Here is a 14,595-nt window from a genome sequence, read left to right on the forward strand (position 1 = left end):
GATGTCTTCGGAGTCGAAATCTAGCATGTCGGTTAGATCGTCGACAGTGGCTACTAAGTGGGTGGTGGGTGGGATTTGAATTTCTTCGTCGTCCGCATCCCAACCGTCCTGACCGCGGTCCGGCAGGGCTCTCCTGATAACGAGAGATATTTTAGCGAATTCAGGATGTCGCCAAAAGGTGAGTGTTGAAAGATGTCCGCAGCGGTGAACTCCATGATCGGCGCCCAATCGGATTCGATTGGAGGGGGCGGGAGGTTCGGAGTCCGGCACCTCGGAGTCATGAGCTTCACAAGGGACAAGGTCAGTATTCAGCTCCATCACCGTAGAAGTTGCAGCCCCTGAGGTGGTGTCTAGCCACCCGTCCTCGATCTGCGTAGCCGGCTCCGAATTGAGGGTCAGAGCGGACTCGTGTGTGGCCTCCAGGGCACTATCCGGCAGCAGAGCTAGATCATGCCCATCGTGACAGTGCGGCGCACTCAGCTGTGGCTCAAATCCATCGAAGATCAAGTCTCCGCGGATGTCAGCCGTGAAGTTCAGACTTCCAAATCTGACCTGACGGCCAGGGGCGTAGCTTTCGATCTGCTCCAGATGGCCAAGCGAATTGGCCCGCAGTGCAAAGCCGCCAAATACGAAGATCTGTCCGGGGAGAAAAGTCTCATCCTGGACCGCGTCGTTGTTGTTGATGATCGAAGGAGCCATCGGGCCTATCGGTGACGACACAAAGGAACTCTCAATGAAAGCACCAATGTCGGTGTCAAAACCGGCGGATCTCGGGTAGGGGGTCCCGAACTGTGCGTCTAGGCGGATGGTAACAGGAGACAAGGGACACGATGTTTTTACCAAGGTCGGGCCCTCTCGATGGAGGTAAAACCCTACTCCTGCTTGATTGATATTGATGATATGGGTAGTACAAGAGTGGATCTACCATGAGATCAAGGAGGCTAAACCCTAGAAGCTAGCCTATGGTATGATTGTTGTTTTGTCCTATGGACTAAAACCCTCCGGTTTATATAGACACCAGAGAAGGCTTGGGTTACACAGAGTCGGTTACAATTGTAGGAGATCTACATATCCGTATTGCCAAGCTTGCCTTCCACGCCAAGGAAAGTCCCATCCGGACACGGTACGAAGTCTTCAATCTTGTATCTTCATAGTCTTGGAGTCTGGCCGATGATGATAGTTCGGCTAATAATTAATCGAGGGTTCGGCTAATAATTATAGTCTGGCCGATGATGGACCATAATTAATCGAGGGTCAAAAATGACCCCAAGAATTTATGGGCCCTTAGTAGTGCAAAAGCTAACACGGGCTGGAAACGGCCCAACCAGATCATGGGTCGTTAATGGTCCAAAAAATGTACTATTTGTTATGGGCTAGAATCAGCACGAGCCGTTCAAGGGCCTAGAGAGATAGATGGACTCATATGGCCCGAATGACTTCACCTTCACGTGCCCAATATGGGCCGTAAGTGACAATGGGCTAGAATCATATTTGGCGGCCCAGTTAATGCTACTGGGCCGAATTCACGAAGGCTATAACGGGCCGTAAGTGGGCTATATGCATACATGCTGTTAACAGGCTTTTCATGGGCGGGCCCGCTAACTTTTGACCAAGTCAAATGGGCGTTGTTGGGTTCTTCCACGTGTCTATTTATCATAGGCGCCTCCCATCCATTGGACGGGTGACAGCTGTCCCAACCCGAAGCTGACACGTGGTTCCTCGGGCGAATGAGAATTTTAGACGTGGAAAATTGTCATTGGTCCGGGCTATTAACTGGTTATCTGATCCAAACCAGAACCCGATAGCTTAACAACGACCCATTACGGTGGAAGCTACGTGTCGGTTACCATTGACGAAAACACTTCCATGACGCGTCATTTATTGTCATGGAAGTGGACACTTCCATGATGATAAATTGAGTATTGTCATGGAACATGAGGGAGTCCTGGATTAGGGGGTATCCGGACAGCCGGACTATTGAAGCGTGAAGATACAAGACTCAAGACTTCGTCCCGTGTCCGGATGGGACTCTCCTTTGCATGGAAGGCAAGCTTGGCGATCCGGATAATAGATTTCCTTCTTTGTAACCGACTCTATGTAAACCCTAGCCCCCTCCGGTGTCTATATAAACCGGAGGGTTTAGTCCTTAGAGACACAATCATTAATCATCATAGGATAGCTTCTAGGGTTTAGCCTCTACGATCTCGTGGTAGATCAACTATTGTAATACTCATATCATCAAGATCAATCAAGCAGGAAGTAGGCTTTTTACGTCCATCGAGAGGGCCCAAACTTGGGTAAAACATCGTGTCCCTTGCCTCTTGTTGCCATTAGCCTTAGACGCACAGATTGGGACCCCCTACCCGAGATCAGTCAGTTTTGACACCGACATTGGTGCTTTCATTGAGAGTTCCTCTGTGTCGTCGCTGCAAGGCTCGATGGCCCGCCTCGTTGTCAAGAACAACATCACCTCTGGGGAGCGCTGGCGGTAGGCCAGACTCTCCAACTAGGCGGCATTGTCATGGCCGCCCGTTCGGCTTCCGCGCCGACGATGACCTCTCAGGTCATCAAAAACAGCCTCCACATCAATTTGGAACTCGCCGAACAGATGAATCCAGTAGAGCTCTCCTCCCTTAATGAGCTCTTGGATCGCATTGCCGCTTTGGGGGTCGCTACAGACTATGATCGGATCGGGCTTAAACCCGACCAGAGGGATATTAAAACCCCACCGGTCACCCACGAGATAGCGGTAGTGGAAGAGCCACACATTGATTATCCCTCTACTTTGAGGACGAATTATGTCCGGATCACTGAGCTCTCTAAGCCAGATACCCGCTCGTGGGAGGATATGACCCAGACCCTGGACTTAGAATCGGGTGTCGGGCCGAAAAAATCGGGCAGTGATGCGTCTCCAACATATCTATAATTTTTGATTGTTCCATGCTATTATATTACCCCTTTTGGATGTTTATGGGCTTTATTTTACACATTTATATCATTTTTTGGACTAACCTACTAACCGGAGGCCCAGCCCATATTGCTTTTTTTGCCTATTTCAGTATTGCAAAGAAAAGGAATATCAAACGGAGTCCAAACGGAATGAAACCTTCGGGAGCGTGATTTTTGGAACAAACGTGATCCAGAGGACTTGGAGTGCAAGTCAAGAAGCTGCTGAGGCTCCCACGAGATAGGAGGGTGCGCCCCCTTGTCTCGTGGGCCCCTCGGGCGTCCACCGGCGTACTTCTTCCTCCTATATAAGCCTACGTACCTTGAAAACATCCAGGGAGCAGGACGAAACACAATTTCCACCACCGTAACTGTAACACCCACGATGCGGCTATATCTCCCACGTGTCGAAGCACGACTCAGAGGCATAACCTCATTGTGGTTTTGTCGCAAGAAGGGTCATCTTCACACAATCCCATGTAATGAACAAGACTGGGATAAAGAGTTGGCTTACAATCGCCACTTCACACAATGAACATATAATTCATACATCATTCAGAGTACACACATAGTCCGACTACGGACAAAACCAAAAGAAAAGAAGATAACCCAACTGCTAGATCCCCGATCGTCCCAACTGGGCTCCACTACTGATCAACATGAAGCGATACATAGCAACGACCAATGTCTTCGTTGAGCTCCCATCTGAGCTCGGTTGCATCACCTGCACAGGTATCATCGGCACCTGCAACTGTTGTGATAGTATATGGTGAGTCACGAGGACTCAGCAATCTCAAAATCCGCGAGATCAAGACTATTTAAGCTTATGGGAAAGGAAGGGGTAAAGTGGTGAGGTTGCAGCAGCGACTAAGCATATATGGTGGCTAACATATGCAAATAAGAGCGAGAAGAGAGCAAAAGGAACGGTCATGAACTAGCAATGATCAAGAAGTGATCCTGAGCTCCTACTTACGTCAAACATAACCCAAAACCATGTTCACTTCCCGGACTCCGCCGAAAAGAGACCATTACGGCTACACACGCAGTTGATGCGTTTTAATGAGGTCAAGTGTCAAGTTCTCTACAACCGGACATTAACAAATTCCCATCTGCCTATAACCGCAGGCACGGCTTTCGAAAGATTATACCCTGCAGGGGTGTCCCAACTTAGCCCATCAAAGCTCTCATGGTCAACAAAGGATATACCTTCTCCCAGGAAGACCCGATCAATCTCGGAATCCCAGTTTACAAGACATTTCGACAATGGTAAAACAAGACCAGCAAGACCACCCGACTGTGCCGACAAATCCCGATAGGAGCTGCACATATCTCGTTCTCAGGGCACACCGGATAAGCGAAGCGTACAGGAACCGACATAATCCAAGTTTCCAAGGAATGGTCCCGCACGGTGCTCTAGTTTGGACCAACACTCGGAGGAGCACTGGCCCGGGGGGTAAAATAAAGATGACCCTTGAGTCTGCAGAACCAAGGGAAAAGGCTTAGGTGGCAAATGTTAAAACCAATGTTGGGCCTTGCTGGAGGAGTTTTATTCAAAGCGAACTGTCAAGGGGGTCCCATAAATCACCCAACCGCGTAAGGAACGCAAAATCAAGGAACATAACACCAGTATGACGGAAACTAAGGCAGCAAGAGTGGAACAAAACACCAGGCATAAGGCCGAGTCTTCCACCCTTTACCAAGTATATAGATGCATTAATTAAATAAGAGATATTGTGATATCCCAACACAATCATGTCCATCATGGAGCAATCTTCAACTTCACCTGCAACTAACAATGCTATAAAAGGGGCTGAGCAAAGCGGTAACATAGCCAAGCAATGGTTTGCTAGGAAGGATGAAAAGGTTAGAGGCTGACATGGCAATATGGGAGGCATGGTAAACAAGTGATAGGTAGCGCAGCATAGAGATAGAACGGAGCAACTAGCAAGCAAAGATTGAAGTGATATCAAGGGTAATGGTCATCTTGCCTGAAATCCCGCAAGGAAGAAGAACGAGTCCATGAAGAAGACAAACGAACGTAGTCGAACGAATCCTCACAACTCCGGAACGAAACCGAAGCTAACGAGAGAAGCAAACCGGAAAGAAGCAAACAACATGGTAAACACACAAGCATAATCATGGCATGATGCACAACCAAATATGATGCATGTACGGTTTAATGAGGCATGTGTCGGGGAAACTGATCCACGAACATCTATGGGGCCGGCGGACCGAGCCCCTTTCGGTTCGGCGGGGGGCGGAGATCACACGAAGAGCAGATCGAGGCGAAGCACACGAGCAGTTTACCCAGCTTCGGAGCTCTCCCGAGAGATAACACTCCTACTGCTGCTTGTTTGATTATCTTGTCTTCTTGCTCCAGAGAGAGAGCGTAGTGTTTTTCCGGGTTCCGAACCAGTCGAACCAGTTGAACCCCCTCTACGTTGCGCACGGGCCTCCTTTTATATGCTAAAGGGGTCACCGACAGGTGGTAACGCAGAGAAGGGTACAAATGTAAAAAGTGAGGTGGTTGGTATAGTTACTTGTACAGTGCACCCTACCTAACCCTGACGGCAGGGGACAAGGGCATTAAATGCCCGTCTGAGTCGCCCAAACAGTGCAGAAAAGGACCGTTAGGGGCGCCACCGTTCGCCACGATGGCGATCTTGTCAGCTTCGCATGCCACTACGCACCGCTGGCTGCACAGCCTCCCGCCACGCGCGCCTGGAGAGGCCCCCAGAGCGACACGTTGGTGGGCGCGCTGGAGCGTGGGCACAGAGTGGCCGCCTGCCGCGGCAAGCGCCTTGCCTCTGCTGTTATCTTGTCGGGTCCGGAAGCTTGTCGCTCACCGGGCCTCGAGGTAACTTGGTTGGTCTTCCCGGCAAGCTCCTCTTGCCGGGGCCTTGTTGCCTTGCCGGAGCGCGTGGCGCATCGCGGCAAGTTCCTTGGAGTGCCTTGGTTGGCCTTCCCGGCAAGCTCCTCTTGCCGGGGCCTTGTCTCCTGAGCTTAAATACTTTGTTTTTGAATGGCTCCAAGGGAACCACGGAGGATCTTGGCGTTCGCCCAGCAAGCCTTGCCGCGGGGTGCTGCAACTGCCCGTGCACAAGTTCGGGGTACTAGGGTACCCCTATTCTAGTACACCGACAGGAGCCCCCGGGCCTGGGCCAGACACGGTGCCGAGCGCTGTTGGGCCAGGCCCAAGACAGGGCACGGGCACACGCGGACTGGGCCACGCCGAATCTCGCTCCGTATTCACCGCGCTCTCCCCTAACGGCACGCGTTGAATGCGGCGTCGTGGGAGAGATCGTGGGTGGTTCTTTATTTGGAAGGGCGAAACGTCCGCCCCGTCCCTCTTTATAAGCAGAGGAAATAGGGGCAGTTCGTTCCCCCTTGCTGGTTGCTACTACTCCATCTTCACGAACCTCCGCCGCTCCCCCCTTCTTCTCGAAGCCGAGAGAGCAGCGCTCCGCCCCCCATTGCCACCAGCATCACCAACGCCGTCGACCTCCCCCACCACCTCCGCCATGGCTCCGAAAGCCGACAAGGGAAAGGGCGTGAAGTCGGCCGAGGCGCAGCGGCTCGCGGCGCTGCGGAAGGAGCGGGCGATCTTCTCCCCCAGCTCGGCGCGAAGGAGCTGAGGGAGTACTTCTACCTCTTTTGGGCGACGGAGACGTGGGCGCATCCGCGCACGAGGGTACTCCCGGCCGCTGCTTCGGAACTGGCTCCAAACGGGTACCCATTCTTCGCACTGTTCTTCTATTGCGGGCTCTGCCCGCCCTTCTCGGAGTTCTTCTGCGATATCATGAACACCTACGGCCTCTGCCTCCTTGATTTTACCCCCAACGCCGTTCTGACCATGGCAGTTTTCGCACATTTGTGCGAAAACTTTGTCGGAGTCCACCCCAATGTTGCCCTTTTCCGCCACTTCTTCATGCCTCGGGTAGAGAGAGGAGAGCCGCTTGCCGGAGGGATCGCCTGGATCTCGAGAGTCGGCAAGAAGGAGGCGTACTTGGAGGGTGAGCTCCGTAGCAAGTGGGAGGAGTGGAGAGCGGAGTGGTGCTGGATCGTCGAGGAGAATCCGCAGCCCTTCACCGCCGTGTGCCAAGCTCCAATAGTGCGCGGCAATGACTGGAGCAACGTGGCCCCGGAAGACGAGAGGCTAAAGATCGCCATTACTAGGATCCTTCGCCTCAGGCTTGCCGGGCTCACTGTAGGCACTGTAGGCGCGGATTTCCTCCGCCGCCGCATCGCCCCCCTGCAGGAGAGGGGGAGGCCCGCCTGGGAATTCAAGAACTCGGCGGACATCATGAGGCTGCGGTTGGGCCTCAACTACAACTTCACCGTCTTGGAGCTGGATGCAATGCTCCTGGAGTTGTTCAAACGCGATCCCCAGCACCCATTCACGCTGGCGAGGGGCGTCGTTCCATTGTGCAATAATTCTCGGCTTGACCGGATCCGCGCCATGATGCCGTTGTGCGATTCACATGGAATCGTTCCAACTTGGCAAGAGCCTGCAGATGATGTCGTGCAAGCGTTCTTCGACAACTTGGAAGAAGTGCCGGTCCGCGCTAACGAGCAGAAGAGCCTCACCCGTGACACCACCAACGAGGAGCTGCAGCGCATCGCCACTAGGGCGGAAGAGGTTGCGGCCGCAGCTGCCGCGAGCGTGTTCGGGTTCACTGTGGAGGAGGCGGAGGCGGCAAACCTCGCCGAGCGCGCGGAGTTCATTGGCGAGGAAGAGCCTGCCGGCTCTGAAACTGAGCCGAGCGAGGCCGGCGAGGAAGAGCCCGAGACTTCAGAAAGCTTGCCGCAGGCGGAGCCCCCGGCCCCTCCAAGAAGGCGTCTTCGTAGGGCCGCGGACGTAGCGGGGCGGCAGCCGGGTCAACAGCCGCCGAGCCGTGCGACACGCTCTACCGCGACAAGCAATGTTGCCGCGGGAGTGCCTCACGCAGCAGCGGCAACTGGAGCGGGATCTTCCCGGGCCACCGCCACCGCCCCCGCCAAGCGGGCAAGGGATCCTACTCCTCCGCTTCGCCGCACCGGAGGGGAGCCGGACTTAGATCTTTCCGCGCTCAGCTCCGACGAGGAGGAAGAAGAGTAAGTTTCTTTGGTGCTCTTGTAGTTCTTCAATCTTGCTGTTTTTATCTTGTATCTGACTTGCTTCAATCTGAACTCCTTTCTTTTAAGGACGCTGGCCCAGAGAGCGGCGAAGAGGGCCAAGGCCGCGGTGATTGTCATCGAAGATGACCCCACCTTGTCAGCAGGGGGTGGGTCCGAGACCACCTTGACGGACCCGACAACCACTCCTCAAAGCATCCCCCAGCGCAGCCCCCAGCGTAAGTTCATAGTTAGCTTTCTGCTGTCAGGCGCGCATGAGTGCTTTTTCCTTTGTTGATATCTTGCTTGTTGATTTGTGTAGGAGCAGAGCAGCCATATCAGGAGCGCCCGGAAGCTGGTCCCGAAGTGCCATCCGCTTCGACTACGCCGCCAAGGGAGGAGTCCCCGGCAAGGGAGCGCTCTCCGGCAAGGGAGAACTCTCCGGCAAGGGGCAGTTCTCCAGCAAGGGACAGCACCATCGATCCTGCGGTGGCCGAGACCGCAACTGCAGATCTTGGCACAGGTAATTCACTTGTCCAAAAACTTTCCCTTGGGTTCTTCTTCTTCTGATTTTCTTCTCTTGGATTTTTGATTGATTTTTCTCCCTTCTTCGTTCTTCAGACCCATCTGCTGCTGAGCCAATGGAGAAAGAGGGCGCCGGCGAGGAAGGCGCGCATGGCAGCACTGACGACGCCGCCGCCAACGAAGAAGGGGCCGGTGCTGATGAGACCGCCGGCGAGGAGGCCGCCAAGGCTGCCGCCGCAGAAGCCGGCGAGGGGTCGGGCGATCGCACTGATGACCCTAAGGCCGCAGGAGCGCCAGGCGCTGCACCGACCGCCGATCCCTCTGCCGCTGCTGCGGAGCCGGGCTCCGAGGAGCCCCAGCCCGGCGCCTACTTGAAGGCCGGCGACGATATCTTCATCAAGCTACCCTGGGCATCGAGCTCCAGGGCGCTGGTCGAGGGGGAAACTTTCGATGAGGAGGTGCTCGCCTCCGCTGGACTGTCGTTGGTCGACGCGCCCAGCAGCAGCAGTGGCGAGCCTGAGGAGGAGCAGCTGCTGCGGAAGCTGCTGTCACTCTACCGCGCACGGCAAGCCAAGCTGGCTTCCCGGGAAGCGCTTGTCGCGAAGGCGGGAGTTGATATGGAGAAGTGCGCGGAGGAGCTCCGGGGCCACAATCAAGAAGCTCTCCGGTCCCTGGCATAGGAGCGGGAGCGACTCGCCGAGGAGCGCAGGACCTTCCTTCTCAAGAAGGCCGAAGCTGAGGAGGAACCAAGGCTGGCCGCCGAGAAGCAGTCCGCGCGAGAAGGCGAATTGGTGCAGCGGAAGGCCAACCTCGACAGCTACGAGGAGGAGCTCGCCGAGCGCAAGCAAGCACTTGGCGGGGCGCTCAAGGAAGCAAAGGATGCTGCCGCAACCGCAGAGGCCGCCAAGAAAGAGCTGGAGGAGAAGGTGGCGCAGCTGGAGGCCAACATCGGGAAGAGCGGCGAGGAGCTTGCCGCGCTCAAGCATGAGCGTGAGAAGGATGCTGCCGCCCACGGTGAGTTGCAAGGTCTTCTCGCTGAGAGGGGCAAGGAGCTCAGCACCGCCAAGGATTCCAATGCAGACCTGGAGTTGAAGCTGGCCACGCTGATGCAGACGCTGGACGACGCCAAGGAGCAGGAGCAGACCTTGTCGAAGAAGGTCAAGGCTGACAAGGCGCTACTGGAGAGCATCGCAGTTACCCAGAACTCATTCAGAGATACTATGGAGCACTGGACCGAGGGTCTGGTGAATATTGCCGTAGTCATCGACGAGGAGCTGGCGCAGCTAGGGATGGAGGACTTTGGGTATCCCTCCGACGAGAATCTCCAACCCAGCGCCAAGCTCAGCCTGTTCTTCAAGGGCGTGGCGACGGCACTCCAGCGGCTCCGGGAGAGGATCCCAAAGCAACTGGCTGACGAGTCACGCAGAATCTGCGCCGGGGTTCTCCAGAAGGTGCTGATGAAGGTGGCCTTCCGCAATCCAGGCCTCAGCTTCACCAACGTCCTCAAGTCCTTGCCGCCAGACGTCGATCGGGACGCACTCAAGGCCCTTGTCGCACCCATTGTGGACAAGGTGAGCGAGATCAAGAGGGTTGAGGGCGATCGTGTAGACTAGGCCGCCCATTTCTTCTTTTCCCTTGTCGCTGCTAATCATGTTATGAAAACAGTCTGTTAGAGCTGCGACAAGTTATCTTGTAATATAACTTTATTTCTGTTACCAATTGCTATGTTATTTCCTCTACTAGATTCCTTCCTTTGTATGTTTTTACCCTACGCTTCTAGGGAACTTGTCAGCGCAGGCACCCGAGCCGCGAGCGCTGAGTGCGGAACGTCAGCAGCCTGCTGGCGGCGCTGCTTCCGACAAGAAACCTTGTCGCGACTAGATGCAGCACACTTAAGTTGTTGAGCGGACTCGAAACAAAGTAAGGGCGCAACTAGCCACGAGTTGGTTCCTCCGCGCACAGGTTTTTCATACAAAGCAGGGTCGTTCGAGGAAGATAACTCAAACTTTGGCAACTTAGCTTTTCTGTCGTTTGCTTCCCGGCAAGGCAAAACTTTGCTTGAACGACGCCTGGTCCATACCACAATCCTCTCCTTCCCCCCCCGGCAAACTTGTGTGCGAGGGAACCTTCTTTTCCTTTGTTGAAAAAAAAGAAAGAAGAGAAAATAATGATATGGAGCCCTTCGGCTCGTTATTGCTTACCGGATGTAGGTGCTGCACAAAGTGTTAGATAATGCATGCAAGAAAGAAACTAATGCATGAAATGGACAAGTTGTGCGGAGCACATGGCGTTTTATTTATGCACGGGATCTGCGCCCGGCTTTGTACAAAGGATTACATGCAACAGCGGCAAGACTTGTACAAAAGGTGGTTGCCGGAACGGGTTCCGGCAACCGCGCCCTACGGGAAAAACTTACGAAGATGTTCTATGTTCCAGGAGTTGCTCACCGGAATGCCATCTTCGGTCTCAAGGCGGACAGCACCGGGCCTAGTGACTCGTTTCACCCGATAAGGGCCTTCCCACTTTGGCGTCAACTTGTTGGAATTCTTGGCGGACTGAGCACGCCGAAGAACAAGGTCCCCTTCCTCGAAGCTTCTGGCCTTAACTTTGCGGCTATGGTAGCGGCGCAAAGCTTGCTGGTATCGAGCAGCTCGTACAGCAGCCTGAAGACGATCTTCCTCAAGGAGCAGCGCATCGTCTTGTCGCAGCTGTTCTTGCTCAAGCTCATCATAAGCAAGCACTCGAGGTGATCCATATACGAGTTCCGTGGGGAGAACTGCCTCTGCTCCATAGACTAGAGCGAAAGGCGTCTGGCCAGTGGCTTGATTTGGCATCGTTCTGATCGACCAAAGAACCACCGGCAGCTCCTCGATCCAGTTTCTTCCGCACTTGCGCAGCATGTCGAAAGTTCTGGTCTTGAGCCCGCGCAGCACTTCAGCATTTGCCCTCTCTGCTTGACCGTTGCTTCTCGGATGAGCAACAGAAGCGAAGCAGACCTTGGCGCCAAGGTCTTGGACATACTGCATGAAGGTGCGGCTCGTGAATTGCGTGCCGTTGTCGGTGATGATCCTGTTAGGGATCCCAAAACGGCAAACAATTGACCTAAAGAACTTGACTGCTGACTGTGCTGTCACCTTCCTCACTGGCTGCACTTCCGGCCACTTTGTGAACTTGTCGATTGCGACGTACAAGTACTCAAAGCCCCCGACAGCTCAGGGGAAAGGGCCGAGGATATCGAGCCCCCAGACCGAAAATGGCCAGGATAAAGGGATCGTCTGGAGAGCTTGAGCTGACTGGTGTATCTGTTTGGAGTGGAACTGGCACGCTTCACACTTGGTTACTTGTGTAGTTGCATCCTGGAGGGCTGTCGGCCAAAAGAAACCTTGCCGGAAAGCTTTGCCGGCAAGTGCTCTTGCGCCAATGTGGTGGCCACATATGCCTCCATGTATCTCTGCCAACAGCTTTTGTCCATCTTCCCGGAAAACACACTTCAATTTCACACCGTTGAGTCTTCTTCTGTACAGTATGCTATCGACAAACTGGTACATACTTGACTGCCGGGCTACTTTTTCTGCTTCTTCTTGCTCTTCGGGAAGTTCTCCTGTCTGAAGGAAATGGACAATCTGCTGTGCCCATGCTGGAGCTTGTGGCTCGACAACAAGGACTAAAGGCACATCTGCTGCTGCGGGAACATCCGCTTCTATGGCAAGGACTTGCGGCCCTGCCGGAGCTTGATGTTCCCCGGCAAGCTTGCCGGAGCAAAACTTGTCGGGAGCGTCTGCTTCAATGGAACAAACCATAAGGCTTGCCGGAGCAGACTGCCCCTCAGCATCCTTGGTGTTGATCTTGGGGACTTTCTTGGCGGCGGCTTTGGGGAGCTCTGCCGGAAAGTAGTCACCAGAAACCAACTTCCTCTTCTTGCTTTGTCCAGTTGATGGTGTTACGGATGGTTGAGTCAACTTGAGCACAAAGATCCCTGGTTCCACAGGTAACTTTAGTGCGGCGCACTTTGACAGGCCATCAGCAATGTCATTCTGAGCTCTTGGGATATGCTCCATCTATAGGCCGTCAAAGTGCTCTTCTAGCTTCCTCACTTCATCAACATATGCTTCCATCAATGGACTCTGGTAGTTCTTGTTCACTTGGCGGACGACAATCTGTGAGTCACCCCTGACAATGAGCTTCTTGATCCCAAGGTCTGCTGCGATTCTGAGACCGGCAAGCAATCCTTCATACTCTGCAGTATTGTTGGTTGCTTGCTCCTTGGAAAAGTGCATCTGGACTACGTACTTGAGGTGCTCTCCGGTGGGCGCGACAAGCAGCACGCCCGCACCGGCGCCTTGCAGCGAGAAGGCACCATCAAAGTACATCAGCCACTCTTCGCTTGCCTCTTTGACGGGGATGCTCGTCTCTGGAATTTCTTCATCTGGTGTTGGCGTCCATTCTGCTATGAACTCTGCCAATGCTCTGCTTTGGATAGTTGAAGTGCTCTCAAACTTGAGGCCAAAGCTTGACAGTTCCAGCGCCCACTCGACAATCCTGCCTGTCGCTTCTGGATTTTGCAGTATCCTCTTCAGCGGAAAGCGAGTGACGACTGTGATCTCATGTGCTTGGAAGTAATGGCGCAACTTTCTCGAGGCCATGAGGAGGCCGAAAAGCAACTTCTGCACACCAGAGTACCTTGATCTAGCCCCCTGTAGAAGGGAACTGACAAAGTAAACTGGACGCTGCACCATTCTCTTCTGCATCTTATCATGCTCCTGCGCAGATCCATCTCTGTCGGGACCAGAGCTTGTCGGCGAAGCCCCCTGCTTGTCGCTGGATGCATCTGCCGTGGTTGCTGGCTCATCATCTGCCTCCCTCTCCGCCACTAACGCAGCACTAACCACTTGATGGGTTGCCGCTACATACAGCAGCAACTTCTCTTGTGGCTTAGGTGCGACAAGTGTTGGAGTGGAGGACAGGTATCTCTTCAAGTCCTGCAGCGCAGCCTCCGCCTCCGGAGTCCATTTTATTGGACCTGCCTTTTTCAAAATTTTGAAAAATGGCAGGGCGCGCTCAGCAGATCTAGAGATAAACCTGCTGAGAGCAGCCACGCAACCGGCAAGCCTTCGTACATCCTTGACGCGCTTCGGTGCTTCGATCTGCTCAATGGCCTTGATCTTGTCGGGATTGGCTTCAATTCCCCGCTGAGACACGAAGAACCCGAGAAGCTTGCCGGAAGGGACTCCAAACACGCACTTCTCGGGGTTAAGCTTGAGGTTGATCTTGCGCAGATTTGCAAATGTCTCGTCTAAATCTTGAATCAGGGTCGCCCTGTTCTTGCTCTTGACCACTATGTCATCCATGTAGGCTTCCACATTTCTGTGCATCTGTGGCTCAAAAGCGTGGTGGACTACCCTTGCGAATGTTGAACCAGCATTCTTCAAACCGAAAGGCATCCGTACGAAGCAGTACGTGCCACACGGGGTGATAAATGCGGTTTTCTCTTCATCCTCTTCTGCCATGAAGATCTGATGGTATCCTGAGTATGCATCAAGAAATGAAAGCAAATCACATCCGGCTGTGGAGTGAACAATCTGGTCAATGCGCGGCAAGGGAAATGGGTCTTTGGGACAAGCTTTATTAACATCAGTGAAGTCAATACAAAGCCTCCATTTCCCGTTAGCCTTACGCACGACAACAGGATTGGCCAACCACGTGGGATGGAGCACTCCTCTGACAAGGCCTGCTGCTTCCAACTTCTTGATTTCTTCTGCGATGAATTCTTGGCGATCCACTGCCTGTTTCCTGACTTTCTGCTTGACGGGCCACGCATGAGGACAGACGGCAAGGTGGTGCTCAATTACTTTCCTGGGAACACCGGGGATATCAGACGGTTGCCACGCAAACACGTCGACATTCGCTCGCAGGAAAGCAACGAGCGCGCTTTCCTATTTGGGGTCAAGAGTGGCGTTGATGGTGAAGGTACCACCAGTGCCGTCCTCCTTGGCGGACACCTTCTTGGTCTCAGGTGGAGCTGACATTGCC

This window comes from Triticum aestivum, chromosome 7B, assembly GCF_018294505.1.
Source record: "Triticum aestivum cultivar Chinese Spring chromosome 7B, IWGSC CS RefSeq v2.1, whole genome shotgun sequence".
NCBI classification, from domain to species: domain Eukaryota; kingdom Viridiplantae; phylum Streptophyta; class Magnoliopsida; order Poales; family Poaceae; genus Triticum; species Triticum aestivum.